This window comes from Egretta garzetta, unplaced genomic scaffold, assembly GCF_000687185.1.
Source record: "Egretta garzetta isolate BGI_Z169 unplaced genomic scaffold, ASM68718v1 scaffold118, whole genome shotgun sequence".
NCBI classification, from domain to species: domain Eukaryota; kingdom Metazoa; phylum Chordata; class Aves; order Pelecaniformes; family Ardeidae; genus Egretta; species Egretta garzetta.
Window position 1 is genome coordinate 2,559,856 of NW_009260484.1, and position 17,150 is coordinate 2,577,005.

General features: G+C 40.1%; 1 protein-coding gene across 1 annotated transcript in view; it reads right to left on the reverse strand.

The window, feature by feature from the left end:
* The window catches only part of DISC1 (DISC1 scaffold protein), a 191,265-nt gene that overhangs the window by 69,769 nt on the left and 104,346 nt on the right, over positions 1-17,150 (reverse strand). The gene's annotated exons all lie outside the window — the stretch shown is intronic.

Consider the following 17,150-nt stretch of genomic DNA (forward strand, 5'->3'; position numbering starts at 1 on the left):
TCCTGCTGTGGACATGAATTCTGTTTGACTAATCAATGTAGTCAAATGCATAAAAAGTCTTCACACTGGAGCTGCACACAGCAATTTCCTAGGAGAAGAGCAGGGAAATTTCCCCTTAACATAAGGAAGCACCGAAAAAAAAAAAAAAAAAGGCATGGGTTACTATTCTTTACTTCACTGTCACCAGGGCAGGCAAATACAATGATGGGCTTCACCTACCACATAGTTCGAACCCCCACAACAGCTTCATCTGTTACGATCCCTTTTGTTGTTCCATATAAATGAAGAAGATATCACAAAAGCTACTGAAAACCATTATCACAGCAAACCGGAGAAGAATAAAAGCAACGACGGCAAGTTCACTGCAGAATGCTGACGGCAACCCAAGCTTGGAGATTATATAATGAACTTCTGCAAAACTTCACAGCAAGGCTGTTTTTCAGGCAATACAAATATGCTGAAGACTGGGGAAAAAAGGAAAAGGGAGGAAAGCAGGATGATTCATTCAGCACTTTTTGTGTGAAATAAGTGGCCTGTACTTGTTCACTGAAGGATAACTCAAAACGCGTCTATGCCAAGCTGTGCAATGAGGGAGTGAAAACAAAAAAACCCTACCACTGTTGTCTAAGAGTAACAAAATTAAGGATGAAAATAAAGCAATCAAAAAGAAAACCTAGATATACATACATACAAATAGATTCTCCTCTTTTCTTTTGTGGAAAAAAGGAGGGAGGGTCTGCAAAAAATTGCTTGGTGCATGATCAATACATTCATATACATATATGCTGCAGCAAGAAGCATCCCAAAAGTAGTTCTCTTAGTAACTTAGCAAAGCATGTTTCTGCGTTAACAATTCTATTCTAATCTCCTCCTCCTCTAATTTCCCCACAGAGATTCAATAAAACAACTTCATCTGAAATATGCCATCTAGAACAATGACTAAAAGGGGCACACTAAAAACAAACTAAAATTGCGGTGCAGAGGCTGATCTGACCATTAAATGTAAAGCATAAGAAGATAATTGATACATTCATTTTGAAGTGATAGCCAAGCAGTCACCAGTGTATTAGAAGTCACTTGATTGCCCGACTACTGTAACAGTAAAAGACCTATCAGATGTGAAAAAAAACATTTCATTGAGCTCTCCCTGACATTGTTTCTCTTCAGGAGTGACTGATCTGAACACGCTTCCCTAAGCCACATATTGAATAGTTAAAACTAGCAGCACAAGTCTCAAGTTATAGCTGGGGGGGGGGGGGAAGTGGGGAAAAAATTAAAGTATGAATCCCTCTTCCATAAAACCTAATGTTAGATTTCAACATTTAACAGGAAGCTTGATCTGATTAGAAACAGTTTCCTACAGATCATGACAGCTACTCTTCTAAGAGATCATTTTGCAAGTCCTAATTTTTCATTTCTTAGGGAATTAACTGACTGCAGTTGGTCATTTATCCTCTGAAGTCGCCATCCATCACTCATAATGGTATTGATATTTCCACCACACCACTCTTCAGTATCACAGACTAGAATTCAGCAAAGGAATAAGCAGTAGGGATCAGCAAACTTCAATAGAACTGTAAGATCCATTTTTCCTCCTATCTAATTTAAGTTATCAAAAATAAAAGAATTACACACTTTGCCTCTTCTGGAACACTACAAAATCATTATGTGACAATTCAAATGGTATAATAATAAAGGAGAAAAAAAAATTAATTAGATGCTGATTTTTGATACAATGCTAACAATCTTTTTAGACTTGGAAAGCTTCTGAAATATGAGTTGCCATCATCCCGAAAAGTGATGTTGTAATTATCCCAAATCCACAAAAGTCTCCATTTATTAATGATAAGAACCACCTGCTTGCCCAGAGGAACAAATGGGAAAGCAGGGTTCTTCCCCCAGACTGGTACTGGAAGAGACCCTCAAAGTCATTCCAACCAACAGAGTTTTTAAAGAAGTTATTCAAAGGGACAGGAGTGAAATGTAGCAATTAAAGGAATGAAAAGCAAGGTTAAGACTTTCCACGGGACGTCTTATTCTCATTTTAAATAACATAGGTACTAGGGAGTCTCACCTCTGCTAATATCCACAGGGATACTCAGAAGTGCCAAAATAGTTCAGTGTATATGACTTCAGCTTCCAGATCATACTGGACCTTTTGAAAGCCATGACCTCTTTGCTCAGTCACTAAGACGTGCTTTTGTAAGACATCCCTAGCCAGAACAAAACTCTCCTCAGGTTAGGAAATATGGTCGTGGTTAAGACAAACCTGCACCTCTCCCCCTTTCTCTCTCCACATCCACCACTATAGCTAAGGTTTTTTGCCATGTTTTTTAACTGGTTTTATTGAGAATATGATAACTTTAATTCCCAAAAGAGGTAAAGACAAGCCTTGTGCAGTATTTCCTGATATCAAAGTCCTGTGTCTTATGTTAAAGGTGTCCTCTTTACAGGGAATGGTTTTCTACATTATAATTTTAATTTATTCCGTAATTTTTGCAGTAATTTGTGCATAGGACTTTAGAGTAGTCACATAAGAAATACAGTGCTATCTTAGCAAAAATGATAGACAGCACTGACTCACAGTTGGCAACAATGGAATAGATTCAAAAGTAATTTACCAGTCCTTTGTACTGTAAGTTTTGACGATGTTTCAGTAGAAATTAATTGGCAAAGGTTTTGCTTTAAAAACAAACTCAAAAAATATTTTCAAGAAAAAGTCTAGGGGAAACTAACTTTTTGCAAATGTATTCTCTATGTTATTACATTTTGTTTCTAGTATTTGATATTTGAAAAACATGTACATGTTAAACTGGAAGTAAATAAGGACTTACGAAACCTGTAGCTTTGAAACCTTGCAGAAAGCCTTCTATGCAAGTGATTTGACACAATACACTGTTAAGTCTTTCTAACCAAGAGGAGTCAGTTCATACCAAAACATAAAGGATGCATTTCAAACATTTTCATATCCACTAAAATGTAGCCTACTCCACAAGCTCTCTGAGGACACAGAATATAAAATCCTGGTAATTCATTGGTGGTCTAAACCACTCAACGTGTCTCCAAGTTCACCAACTTTTGAGTTCCACCATCAGCTAAAGCCAGGTTTAGTGCCCCTGTTTTGGCAAGAGCACGATGCTCAACATCTGTCTCAGGTATCAGTCTAGTCAAAATGTTCCACTGCTCTTTAGAGAAGAAAGAGAGATCTCCAAGAAATATTACTGTCTATCCACTTGGTGGGAGACAAAGAGAACTGGCAGTAAACCTAGGCTCCCTTTCCTTCCCTGGCAGTCTGGATATTCTCCAGCAAAGTGAAATCTGTCAGTCTCTATCCCTCCAGGTGATAGGAGAAATTAAATACTACCTATACTTTAAAGGACAACCAGCTTTGCTTGGGGTTTTGAAAAAAATGAAAATAAAAATAAATTTAAAATCACTTTGGCTTGTCTTCAGGAGAGGGCTGCAGGCTATGAATTCAAATGGAAAGAAACATTTCCCTGAAGGTCTGGGCTAAATACCTCAGCTCTGGAGAGACATGGGGCTGAGGACTCCTCTCTCTCCTTCACCTTTCTGACTGGCTAGCTACAAACAGTTACTGCAGATCCCTGCCCAAACACTGTACAGGATGCCCACATGCATGACACTGTGCTGTACCGCACACTGGAGGGCCTAGCACCTAGAAGCCAGCGATCTGCCCTGCAGCACCCAGTTCTTTCAGATCAAGTCCTCAATAACTTATTAACGACCAGTAGGAAAAGCCATGTTAGGTTGCCTGGGAGAGACATTAAGAGAGCATTTGCCTGGCACACACTAAGGGGAAAGTCAGACTAAACGATGTAACAGTCTCTCCTGGCCTCAGCTCTGTGTAAAAGGATCTTTATCTCAGAGGGGCTGAGAGACTAATTAATTTGTGCTTTAAAAAGCCCTTCAGAAACTTGGAAGAATGATGCTACTCTGCTTGCAAAGCATTCATTCTTCTTTGGTTAATTTAATTCAGACTTCTTTTCCCTTAGCATGTATCAGTGTATCCCCCAGTAATATCCCCCACTGAATGAAGCACAGAATTAGAAGACACTTTGCAGTTCAAGGCTGATGACTGTGTATATTGCTTCAATGCATTGTTTTTATATTCTGTATATGCTAGGCTGACTATAACGCTAAGGACAAGTTAAAAATTTAGACTGCAATGAGGCAAGTGGTTTTGCCCTTTGTTCCTTTCCATTGTCCTCAACGTGCCAGAAGGTTGAGAACGACACATGCTGTTCTGGTTTCAGCTGGGATAGAGTTAATTTGCTTCCTAGTACCTGGCATAGTGCTGTGGTTTGGACTTAGTATGAGAATAATGTTGGTAACACACTGATGTTTTAGTTGTTGCTTAATGCCTAGACTAGTCAAGGACCTTTTTTTCCAGCTTCCCATGCCCTGCCAGGTGCACAAGAAGCTGGGAGGGGGCACAGCCAGGACAGCTGACCCCAACTGGCCAAAGGGCTATTCCATGACATATGATGTCATGCTTAGTATAGAAACTGGGGGGAGTTGGCCATGGGTCAGCAATCACTGATTGGGAACGGGATGAGCATCGGTCAGTGGGTGGTGAGCAATTGCACTGTGCATCACTTCTTCTGTATATTTTATATATTCTATTATTATTACTCTTTTCCTCTACTGTTTTATTAAACTGTCGTTATCTCAACCCATGGGTTTTACCTTTTTTTTTTCCCCCCCCTCCAATTCTCTCCCCCATCCCACTGCAGAGGGTGGGGAATGAGTGAGTGGCTGTGTGGTATTCAGCTGCCTGCCAGGTTAAACCACAACACATGCCTACTCATCTGTGGCAGATTATGATCACCTACAACAAAAAAGGAACTAGGTACAGCTGGGAGGCTTAATTTCCTTCTGTATTATCAAGAGATCCAGGCTTGCTCCAAATTAGGGGAAAATAATATTGGGGGCATCGTACCATGCTTCCTGCTCAAAATCAGGATCTGCCCCCAACTAGGTACTCAAGGGAGAGTACTAAACACTGAACAACAACTATCCCAGATACTGGGATACTAACCCAGGCACTGGGAACAAACTGCCCCAAAGCAGCGTTAACAAGGACCACGGCTTGCCAGTCTGGGGACCAGTCAGACACTCTCCACCAACACTTACATGCTGAAGTGAACACTACAAGGATGATTTATCCTGGCAGTTACCCAGGACCACAGGCCTTGCACAGGAACTCAGGGACCAAAGATACAAATTCCACCACCTCAAATACACAACTGAAGAGCAAGCAGAACTACCATGTTGTTCTCTGGGACAGTTTTAATCTTGGATTATAACTAGAACAAAGCCTGGGTTTCAAACAGTCTTAATCTGCACTTCTACTTTTTAGGTAATCTTCAAAAGACATGATTCTCTTTGGATAGCAATCATTAAAACAGGTTCTTCCACAACCAAATCATGCTGTAGTCAGAATATATACTGTATGTTCTGAGAACACACGACAAACACTGTTTAAACAGTTATAACTACAGTGCTGTATCTTTCTATTTATTATTTTCATATTTATTTTATGAGAAAACATAAGCTGTCTATAGTGTTTTTAATATATTTATACCAAGCTCAGCTTGAATGAAAGTGAGTCCTTTTTAAAAGGCACAAAAAGAACACTGCAAAGAGGTATTAATACACTAAATTACTTTCAGTGACTCGCGTACATATGAAGGAAGCTAGGTTTAACCAAAATTCTATTGATCAAAAGAACACTGCCTCAAATTAGCAAGTGGACACAACCACTTCTGGGTCCCAAATTCTTCCAAGATTACAGCCCTGGCAGACCTGTGTGTCCAAACACAGCTTGGATTTGCAGACAGGAAAAGGGGAAACAAGTTTCTTACCAGTTTAACTCAGTCAGTTGCTCACTGTTCAATAAACCAACCACTAAACCAAATCAGTCAAACTGAAACAGAAAATTATCTCAGAGCTCCTGCAGGAGAGGCAAGAAAGGTAAGGTGCTGTCAAAAGTTCAAACTGGGATCCCAGGTGCTTGGAGTCCAAATTCCCCTTCAGATCACCGGCTGCACCTTCCCATTAAAATTTTAACTGGACATAGTTCCGTTCTGTGCACAAGCAGCTAAATACGAAAAATGTATTTAACAGGTCATAGCAAGCTTAATTCTTTACTGCTTTTCAGACCATTCATTTTCACCTTTGGTTCTACATCTACCCTGATTTATTTGTTGGGGGTCTGTAGCTGGCGGCTGGGACTGGTGGCCCGATGTGGTGCTGCACTGCATGGGGCACCAGCCTGGAACACGCTGCCAGGACAGGCTGCGCTTCCCCAGCCTCCTCTCCTTCCCCATTGCCCTTCTATCTCCTCATATCTTCTGCAACACGAAGACACGAACCAAAGCTGCAATTCCCTCAATGCACCTCAAAATGATGAGGGTTACTGCACAAGCGCTTTTCCTTTATCCTTCCCAAGGCCCCATACCCTGATTGCAAACCCCACTCAAAAATGAGGATTTATTTGTTTTTAATCACAAGCAAATGTGGCACACCTGCAGAGCACCGGTTCTTCTGGCTGCCATTTCTCCAGGGACATCTCCACTGCCAATATATTCAATTTGGTGTTAATAAAGCATAATGAGTCAGCAGAAATCACTCCTATCCCAACCATTCCCCCCCGAGGGTGCCAGCAGATGTTCAAAGGAGAGATCAGCAGCAGGGCACTGCCAATCACCTCAGCGTTATTTTAACCTCACTTGTCTGTTCAGCTTTTAACTGTCTACGTTATAAAAAGGGGATAAAAGAAAAAACCTTTTCTATGAATATAGTTCACTCCTGCAGAGATAAATATCTAGACAATCCTGTTCACACTTGCATGGAAAAACATACAGAATATTGTTTTGTCACCTGAAATGATACAAAGCCATTGTCATCCGAATCAATTGGTCTCCTGTTTGCTACACAATATTGCACAATAAAGCTCAAGGGGTTTTCCCTGCGTTTGCAGACGCATCAATTCCCAGAGCAGAGTGCTGAAAGTCCCCCTCCCCTCTGCAGAGCTCTGGCACATATGACATATTGTATTCAGCCTGGACACCTCATTACCAGAAAGATAACACATTAGAGAGAGTTATTAGAGAAGCAACAAAAATGATAAGTGGAGATTGAAAAGACTGATTACATCAAGACATTAAAAGTTAACTGCAAAAAGGTTGGCTAAGGAACAACTTTCCAGGGGACACAGTAACAGCCTGTAAATATTTGAAGGAGAGGTATGCCAATAAGGACAATGAATTATTTAAGATGGTATAAACTAGGTACAATTAGGAATAACATGATGAAATTAAGAAAGGTCTGACTCAAGAAAAAAAGAAGAGTAATAGAAGGCAGGCTTTGAGAAGTCTATCGCCCGGATGACTTAATAGGCCTTTTGTATCTTTACCTCCTGTAACTCCATGATAATACTGATGGAGCGAAAGAAAGGACTCAAAGTATGAAATCCAATTAATTCTTTGCCAGTAGGCAAACCATCTTTATCAGATATTTTGGCTTAGCAATAAGCTTAAGCTTGGCATGATAGATCCTACCTGTCAGTTATTCAGATGTAGCTTTTTGTAAAGTCTTTGGGGAAGCCAAGAGTATTTTTATACTTTCATTAAAACACAGACTACATCCATCAAAGGAGGAAGTTATATTAAAAAGATCTGTGGCATTTTCAGACTAATCTGTGCATCTGACCGGTGCCATATTTAGCATTATCTAATCTGGTTTGTGCATCTAACAGACTGCAAAACCCTTTGGGGCAGAAATCCCATCCTCCTCTTTCTTTATATTACACAGCGCCGAGTATGTCAACAGCGCTCGACAGATAATAGCCAGTTCCAAGGGAGGGAAGAAGTCTGTGCTAGCACACACTGTGCAGTGTTATTTTCAAGGGATAAACCCTTACATTAGCAATGGAGCTGGGAGGCTTCATGTACATTCCAGTAGAGTAACTCCTGCTTCTCTCAGGAAGAAAAAGAGTTTTACAAACATAGAAAATGCATCAGAACACTCAAAAAAAAAGAAATAATCATTTGGATAGGTACAGAAATTTTCAGAAAGCAGTGACGAAGAGGATCCAAATTATTTAGAAAAGGAAGAAAATAAATCAAATATTGAGACTAAAGTTTAGCACTTGTGAGGAAAAGACCCCCTTTTAAAGACATATACAGATGATTCCTACGCATCATGATAGCATCTTTAAAAGCACAGTCAGGCATCACTTCTCAAATAACAATTCATTATCAGGGATACATTTAAAACAACCCATATCGATGTACTACTTTATTTCCCAAGCAAATGTTTCATTCAGAGCTTACACAATTTATTGACACTACCTTGGCTCACGCAAAACTCTCGCAGAAGCAGGTCCCGTCTGAAGAGCCAACGAGTCTGCTCTCCATTTTAGCATCTGCCAAAGTTAATTTTTGAAAGACTGTATAGGGACATACACAGTTATATACTGATATGTTGCCCTTTAAGATGTTCTGAATTAAAACATAACAAGCCACAGACTATTTACAAGATCAGTGGGAGCACGTTATTGCTGGCAACCTGCATGGCACACCTAGACACTCCTCTGACAGACTCCTCCTTTTAATATTTAATATTTCATCTGCATGTTAATCTATTACAGACTCCCCATGGTTATAAACTCCAGCTTGGAATCATGTACCACTAACAACTCTACTCTCGAGCATTTGGTTTTGGGCAGAGATGCTGCCTGTGCTGCTGTTAGATGAACTTTCTTCTGAGAAGCAATGCAAGTGTCAAATGAAATACTGATGGCCGAGGAAGAAACAGGTTTTACAGAGATGCTCTGTTTTTTAAATGGTCTTAGTTCAGCGTATGAAGCATCTGTTGTGTACTGCTCCCTGTACACAAAATGGATATCCAGGAAAGTAATTTACATTAAAGTGGTACAGTGAGGGAGATGAACACTCCTACCTCATTTGTCACAGCCTTCAAACACCATGCGCATTTACAGAGTTGCTAATTTCAGAAACATTTGCACTGTAGTTTCTCTCTCCAAGGATAACATTAGATAGAAGAATTTAAAATGCATATTCAGAAAATTGCACTTCTCTGGCTCAATTTCCTAATCCTTAATACGCAATCAAAAGAACCCCAGGTTTTGATGGAAAACTTGGGACTTTTTCTGTCAAATTTTCATTTAGTGAGAGAAGTACACTTTAAAAAAAAAAACATTGCAAGACTTTACTGAGATGTAAAAATAAATTTTTTACTCACTTTTCATTAAACAGTTAATGATCCAAGATAAAAAAAAAGAAAACAGTCTGAAAAGATACTGAAAGCAACATATAGAAAATAAGATGCAAATCTTATTTTTAGAATCACTTGTGTCATTAAACAGCCTAAATTCTAGTCCAAGTCAACAGGACTTCAGCACTTGGGATAATTTACTCCACTGGACAAGCCAAGCAAAAGGAGACTCTCAAGACACTCGACAGTATCCCACGCTAGCTCGCCGCCAGCTTCACCACCTCTGACGCCAACCAGCACTCGCAGGCAGATAGATTTTTGCAACTCATAGAGAGTCAGGGGCAAAGACAACCACACCAATAGATTTTGTAATGCTGGTGAGAAATAAGCTCTAAATAAAGGACAGGGGAATTTTTGCCATCTCAAGTGATTTTAAGTATTTTTAATAGTATATATCCAATATTAACTAGAAATCCCATCTACAGTGGTTATGTGGCTGCCAGAAAAATTAGAAACCCAGCTGAAGATGAACAACTTCTAACCTTAATGTTCCGTTTTGTCAAAGCTAATTGAACTTTCCACATCGCCCTGCAACTGACTTAGACATTGGTGGTAACAACCACACAGAAAGCTACATAGTAGCCAATTTTCTAAATAATTTAGACTAAAAGGAAAACTTCCAACATTATTTTAAATATTTACCTACACTGCTGTTATCGTTCAGGAGATTTGGGGGTATTTCTTTTCCTCGCTTTTAAAACACTTTTTTAGGATGCCTTAAATATATGCCAATTCAGAGACACAGGAAAACCAATGAGCCCCACACAGTGCCTACAAACACCCCATGCTACTGTTTTGACAGCCCCAGAGATGCTCGGCACACAATTTAGTCCTTCCAAGTTCTGAGCTATCACACTACCTTCATGATGAACGTGACGAAAAGCCAAAAATGCCTTAATGTTTCAATGGACTCCTCTGGGCAAAACCAATGAATCCCAATAAGCATCTTCCATAAGATTTTGCAGCCCTTCAAACTTATTGTGAAGATCAAACCATAATTTCTAGCTTGAATATCACTTTACAATTTAATGTCATGCATGCACATATTATATTAAATGCTAAGATAGTTTAGAAGACTCATTAGTTATTGGGAATAAGCTCTGGACACTCCATAAACTCCTCCCCAAAAGTATTTTTGTCATAAAATCTTTCAAGAGGATAAGTTTAATTATATTACCAATTCCAGAGACCTCTGTAAATAGTTTCACAGCTTTCATCTCATCTTTATCTGACAGCAAAAGCAGTAACACAACTCTTGGAATTCTCTTGGAACTCTAACTGCCTGGGTAAACTATGGAAGAGTGCTGTCTTCACAGCTTTGCTTCACATCAGTCCTGAGGAATGAAACCCATCTGAAACTAGGACTGTAACACAGGAACCTGCCTACCAAGGATTTCCACAAGAGACTACCAACCTCTCTTGTATCACCATCTGAACATTTCTATCCCATTCATACCCAGCTCCCTCATTTCACCCAGACACTAAAAGTTCCCATCATCTCCATACAAATCCACAGCCAAGTGTTTTGGTGGGGTCACACTGCAAGCGAGGGTGATTTGTTTCCTCAGCTGATCTTCACAAATTGTTTTCGCTTGTGCTCACGGTGCAAAATTCAAAATTGAGAGGCAGGAGGACAAATCCTGGTTTCTCTGATCCTGGTAGAAATCTTGCTGTTTGTCACAGGTCCATAAGCACACCTACAGAAACCCTTGCTGAAACGCCTGTTTCCTTAGGAAGGGCAAGTTAGAAACAGCCAAATCTGTAGAATTAGATTCTGAAAAAAAGTTTTGCATGTTATTGCTGCATCAATAATTGCACTCTGAATAGACAGAACTACTTGCACGTATACAGGTGGGCATGTGGATGTACACTTTCCAGTAGCCACACATAACAACACAAATTTGGCTTCACATTCCTACCCTTGTCCAGTCCCAGCATGAACTGAAGACATTAGGGCACAGTAGGGTAGTCATTTTGGACACGCTAGATTAACTGCATGCACGCACATCAAATGAGTACACTTACAGCGTCTTTTTAAGGACAATCACCTAAATTAATTTCTTTCCACCTAGAAAACCTTTCTGGATGGAAGACAAAGATGCATCCCAGCATAAACAGATGACACAAATTGTCCTGAGCAAAACAGAGCTGTACTCAGAACTCAACAGAAAAAAGGCTTGATGAGAAGTCCTTTATAAAAGAGACTCAAATAACTCATGACATGTCACGTCACACAAACCCATGGTAAAAGAAATGAATGACTGCAAGGCTTTGGGTTCAAAAAACTCTAGATCCTGCCCACTATTTTGACATTCTCTTAACACGATATTTCCAGGATAGCTGGGTGATGATGCCTTAAGCATTCAAGAGCTATTCTCATTCTTCCCTTAGTTGTCATTTTAATTATGCATAAAAGGGGTTCAGAAGCCTGCGTTTATTAAAACTGTTCATATTTCATCTTATACCAGGTGTTCTTCAAAGAAAAGCAAAAGAGAAGTCCAGAGAGCAATGCAATCCAACTGGAAGTCCAACAGCAGGTTTTCCCATCTTCCATACAATAGAATTAGTAAAGTGAACTCATAAAATACATAAAAGGAAAGGAAAGAAAAATGTCAGTAACGTCAACTATGAAATTTACATTTTCCTCTTATTGCTAAACAAATGGCTAAACACTAGCAGTGAAAGGAAAATGGCTGCATAACTCAACATAACAAATCATATTCTGAAACAGTAATTCGCCTGCAACATTTGTATTGATTCTCACAGATAATAATATCTCCCCCTAAAACATATTTCACATTGTCTTCACTCCATTGATCAGGAGTGTTTTATAAATGTTTCGATCAGTCTGATGAGGCTTTTTGCTACACATGCGCATCCTACAATTTTGTTGAGCTCCAAAAACATGCAGGTAGTGCACACTAAGTAAAAAGAATCCATATTTTTTTTACAGGCTGTTTCCTTCTGTATATCTACTACCTTGCTAAGAACATGCTACACTAGATTTATCAGCAACAATCAGCTGTTTGTGTCTTCTATAAGAGAGTAACTGTATCATTGAAACAGACCCAGATATTTTTTCATCCTAGCACACTGTCAACTGAGTTCTAGTTCAGACTGACAGATAATACATTAACTTCTACTGACACAGTAAGTCTGGCACTGTATCATCATGGTATGTTGCATGTGCGTATCAAGATACAGGTGAGCAATAACACTTGTGAAAACTGGAATTACATTTATAACAGATCCTAAAATCAGAAGTTTGTATTAAGGTAAGTAGTCAAGAGACAGACACTCGAGGGCTATTAAAATCATTAACGTTCCATATCATCTTAATGGATTACAAAGATGTTAAATCTGACACTCTAAAGTCAGTGTACATACATACCTCAATAGTCACAGCTACAGCATCTCCCCGATTCCATTTCATTATTCCAATGAACCTAAATCCTGGCTTTCAACGAACAAGGCTAAGAGAGAATTCAAGTACCGTGCTTATAATGCAGTGCTAGCTTTCACGTGCAATTCCCATCAAAGTATAAAATACCACGATAGGTTGAGCAGTAGCTGTAGGAAGGTGAACAGCGACCAACAATTAATTTTATCTGGACTACTAACAACTCAGAAGTCTGCCATGAGTGGTTCCATCCTGAAGATGGAAATCAAGATGTAGAAGGGCCTGCCTTTCATTAGCAATTATAGAAGCATTCAGCTGTCCTTCTGAAACTAAGCATGGTTGTGACTAACCAAATAAATTCTCCTAGCGAGCTCAAATCCCACAAGCAACAAAAAAAAAAAATGGTGCTTCCACCTCTGTCAGTAAAAATTATCATGGACAGAAGGCTAATTTTATGGACACAGTGGCTACACAGAAACAAATCTACAGCAGCCTCAATGCATCCACTTGTTTCCTCCCTGTACTGACATTTAGGGAGATTCGTCCTCTATGAAAAAGCACTTTAGGCAGTTCAATCACTCATTACTATGCAGACGTTTTAAAATTTGGCTTCATTACATGTCGCAGCATCACCAGTGCTGACTAGGGATAATAATTCAGTTTCAAAGCAGCATTCTGGTATTTTGAGGTTAGGTCAGACAATGTCCAGACTCGTCTGCTCACCGTCTCAAGAAACATTAATTCTCTCAAAGCGCCTGTTTACAAGCGAGAAGGTGGATCCATCCACCCCAGGAGATCTGGCCCAGAGACAAGGAGGGCTAGAGGCTCAGCATGGCCTCTCTACTCCTCCATCACAGAAGGATTTCTTCTTTCTGTGAAGAAATCAGTACCCAAGATCGATCTGAATCAAGCCACGCATGGACCTGTACATGGATATCCCATTTCCCAGGTCACCGAATTTACCATCTGTTTTTCATCCTTTGCTTGAGGAAGCTTTAGTTAGAAGTCTCAGCAAAACATTCTGTGATGCTCTAACAAGTCAAAAATCTTAGTAAAGTTTTTACAAAAAATTCTTCTTGCCAGTTCTACCTATTACACAGCCCATACCACGTACTTTTCTATTCAGCATCTAAAAGAAAAAATGCCTCACACTTCTCAGTACTCTGTTTTCAATAGGGATATAGGGAATGCAGAGTATCATTATTCCATTACACAGCAGTAGAAGTAGCATGGAAATGCATGTGTGGCATGCTCCCTCAGTGCTCCTACAATAATTTTGAGAGAGTCTGTTATTGGTGTGATTAACAAGGTTCAACTCAGTCCTATCACTTTGGCAGCAGACACGAGGTCTGTGAGCATACCTGTTTGTGACACTCTCCCACCCAGCTATGCAAGGTGGTCTTTTCCTCTTTCAGAATTAACTCTTCACCCTGTACGTGCAACTTGAACAAAATTTTGAGTTTGTGAGGCATCCTCCTCCCTCTATGTGAAACAGATCTGGCTCTTCCACACTGCACTATTGCTTTAAAAATTTACCACCATCAGAAAAGGTGCTGACATAATATCCTAATTTAAATGGTTATTTTTCCCCTTGTTAAATCCTCAAGTGTTTTGAATACAGCACCAGGGTATAATAGAATGTGAATAAGTAATGAAAGATAAAGAAGTGGATTTAAATAAAATATCCCCTATTACCATTCTTAATTCTTATCTATTGTTAAGACGACAGCCATCTGGAATATTACAGCAAGGTGCGCATTCAAGAAGAACCCAGACAGAACAAAACGCAATTCAAAACCCAGAAAAACAACCTTAAATCAGGTTTTAAGAGGACGCCTGGCTACCGAAGAAACACTTGCAACCGTGCCAATTTATCTTATCCCAGCCTGCATTTTGCTGGACGCAAGGCTACTGATCCAAAGTTGAGGGTAGGATTCTGCGGTTCGCTGCGGTGGAGCGTCTCCGGCAACAGGGGCTTCACTCCCACAGCCCACTCGCAACCCTGCGGCGCGCATCCCTCGCGGCAACACCGCCCTCTCGTGCTGCCAGGCCTGCAGGGGAGGCTGCCGGCCTCCGAAAGGCTATCATTACTTTAATTGCAGATTAATTACACCCTTTCACCAAGGTCAAAAGGAACATTTGGAGGCAGCATAAATGGTATTATGCGGAAAATACATAATGTTAAAAAGCTTTTTTTTTTTTAATGTAAAATTTACATTTGCTGCCTTAATGAGTACCGAGCTTGCCTCTCACAGTGTAAAACCCTGCAGCAAGGCATCTCTCTCGTGTACGAAAACAGTGACCCTTTAACCCACACACCAAACAAAATTCAGTGAGCATGAGGCTTTTCTCTAAATTAAATCATTCTTGAAAATACTTTCTATTGAAATTAATTCTTTCCCAAATGAGACTGGCCAATAATGTTACGCTACCTGTTATTATATTTATGTGATATTTGTAAGAACATCAAACTTTTAAATGGATCCAATTCAGAAGTTATGGAAACAGCAGTGCAGAGTGGCTGTTGACTGCAAGCAATAAATCATATAAATTGCATAATTACAACTTCCCACAGCTCCGGAGACAGTTTGCACTAGGAAAAGCAATAAATGATAAAGCGGGATAGGTTTTATAACCCCTAAAAGGAGAAAGCTCTAGTATGGCAGTCAGGACACAGAGATGATAGCACAGTCCCTCCTCCAGAGCACGTTCACTACCGGGGACCCACCACTCCCCTCCAGCCTTGCCCCTGTCCTGTGGGTCAGGGGAGCCAGAGAGATGGATTCAAATCCTAGCCACAGGAGAAACTGAATCCAGATATTACACACCAAGATAGCACCCTAACCATTGGGCTGCAATCTCCCACCTCTCCTTTAAGGGGGAAAAAAAAAAAAAATTGAATTCACCTGATTCTGGAGGTTTGCAAGGAGAGGAGACTTAAGCTTTGCTTTCAGCTGAAGGAAACATTTAATGCATTACTAAATCAAGAGCTTCTTCCAACCTACAATACCTTCCCTTCAAATGTATCCTTGGTTTTTGTGCCTCCTCCCCACCCCCACTTAAATTCTTCCACTGACGCTTTTTTCCCCCTCCCTCAATTTTCCACTTCATTAGACAAAATGAAAAATAAATTATCTGCAGTATCCAAATCACAGCTGCCCCCTCAGGACAACGGAGGAACAGCCCCTTCCCTTTTTCTTCTTCATTGCAGCTGACTTACTACCAGTCACAACAGAGCAGAGCCAGTACCGCACCCTGCCAGGCAGGGAAGTGCCTTCTCGGCGCCCTCTGATAATGTAGGCATGAAGTAAGTGGCAAAACAATAACTGGCACAAGGCTTGTCGTAATACTTCGTTAAGCTGGCATAGCTGATGATACAAGACTCCAGTGAACGCTACAACAGTTTAACTTAATGTTACTTGCTCTCTGCTAGCAAATTGCTCCCGTTTTCCAACCAATTTACGGCCCACATACCTACTCTGCTGTTATAACTGTTTACAGTAAATCAGATTTGCCTGTGATTGTTGAAGCAATAACTCTCAGCAAAGGGAGAAGCAAGAACATATTTCAGTCTAATAAAATAAATGATGGCAGATTAAGCTCTCTTTTAAAGAATGTCTTATCAAAGCCTACAGAGAGACTGCCATTTCACAGAGGCGGAGGCATGGCTGCTGAAGATAGGAAGGGTTAAAAAGCATGCTGTCACTCCTGTCACTCACACATAGTGTACTAAAATAACAAAAATAATGTGTGAAGAAAGCAATCACCTACAGTAGGAACGGGGAACAAAAGCTAAATGAGTTTTGCCTGCGCCAGTGACCTTTGACTGTTAGATAGTCAGATAACTTTTCCTACCTAACCTCTTATTACAGAGTTTTTCTTGGACAGCAACTCTCCTATTACTATGCTTTTTACCTATTTTGTAACATTAAAAGCTCACAATACTCAGACTCGGGTTGTTCCCTAAAGAATACCCTATGTACCAAAGCAGAATTCTTCATTAAACAATCATTTTAGGTAGGCTGTTTCCAGAAATGTATATTTTTTTTCCTTTTTAAACTTTACGGCTAATGTAATTTCCAGAAATATCTTTGGTATACAAGCTTATCACCAGTTCTGCTGTTGAGTAGGAAAACACCATGAAGGAAATAAAGACAGAAAGAAAGAAGTAATTCCAAAGGCAAGTCATCTTGGGCTCCCTGATGCTTAACATAGAAGAAATACTCCTCTGTGGGATCACCACACTCTGCCCCGAGAGCTTAGTACTTCATCACAGCTCAACGTGGTCCTTTTTCTAACGGGGAACTGGAAGAACAGATGGGAACCTGGAAAACACTGCTGAAGTGTCGTGGTTTAACCCGGCTGGCAACTAAGCACCACGCAGCCAGTCGCTCACTCCCCCCCCTCCCCGGCATGACGGTATATTGTA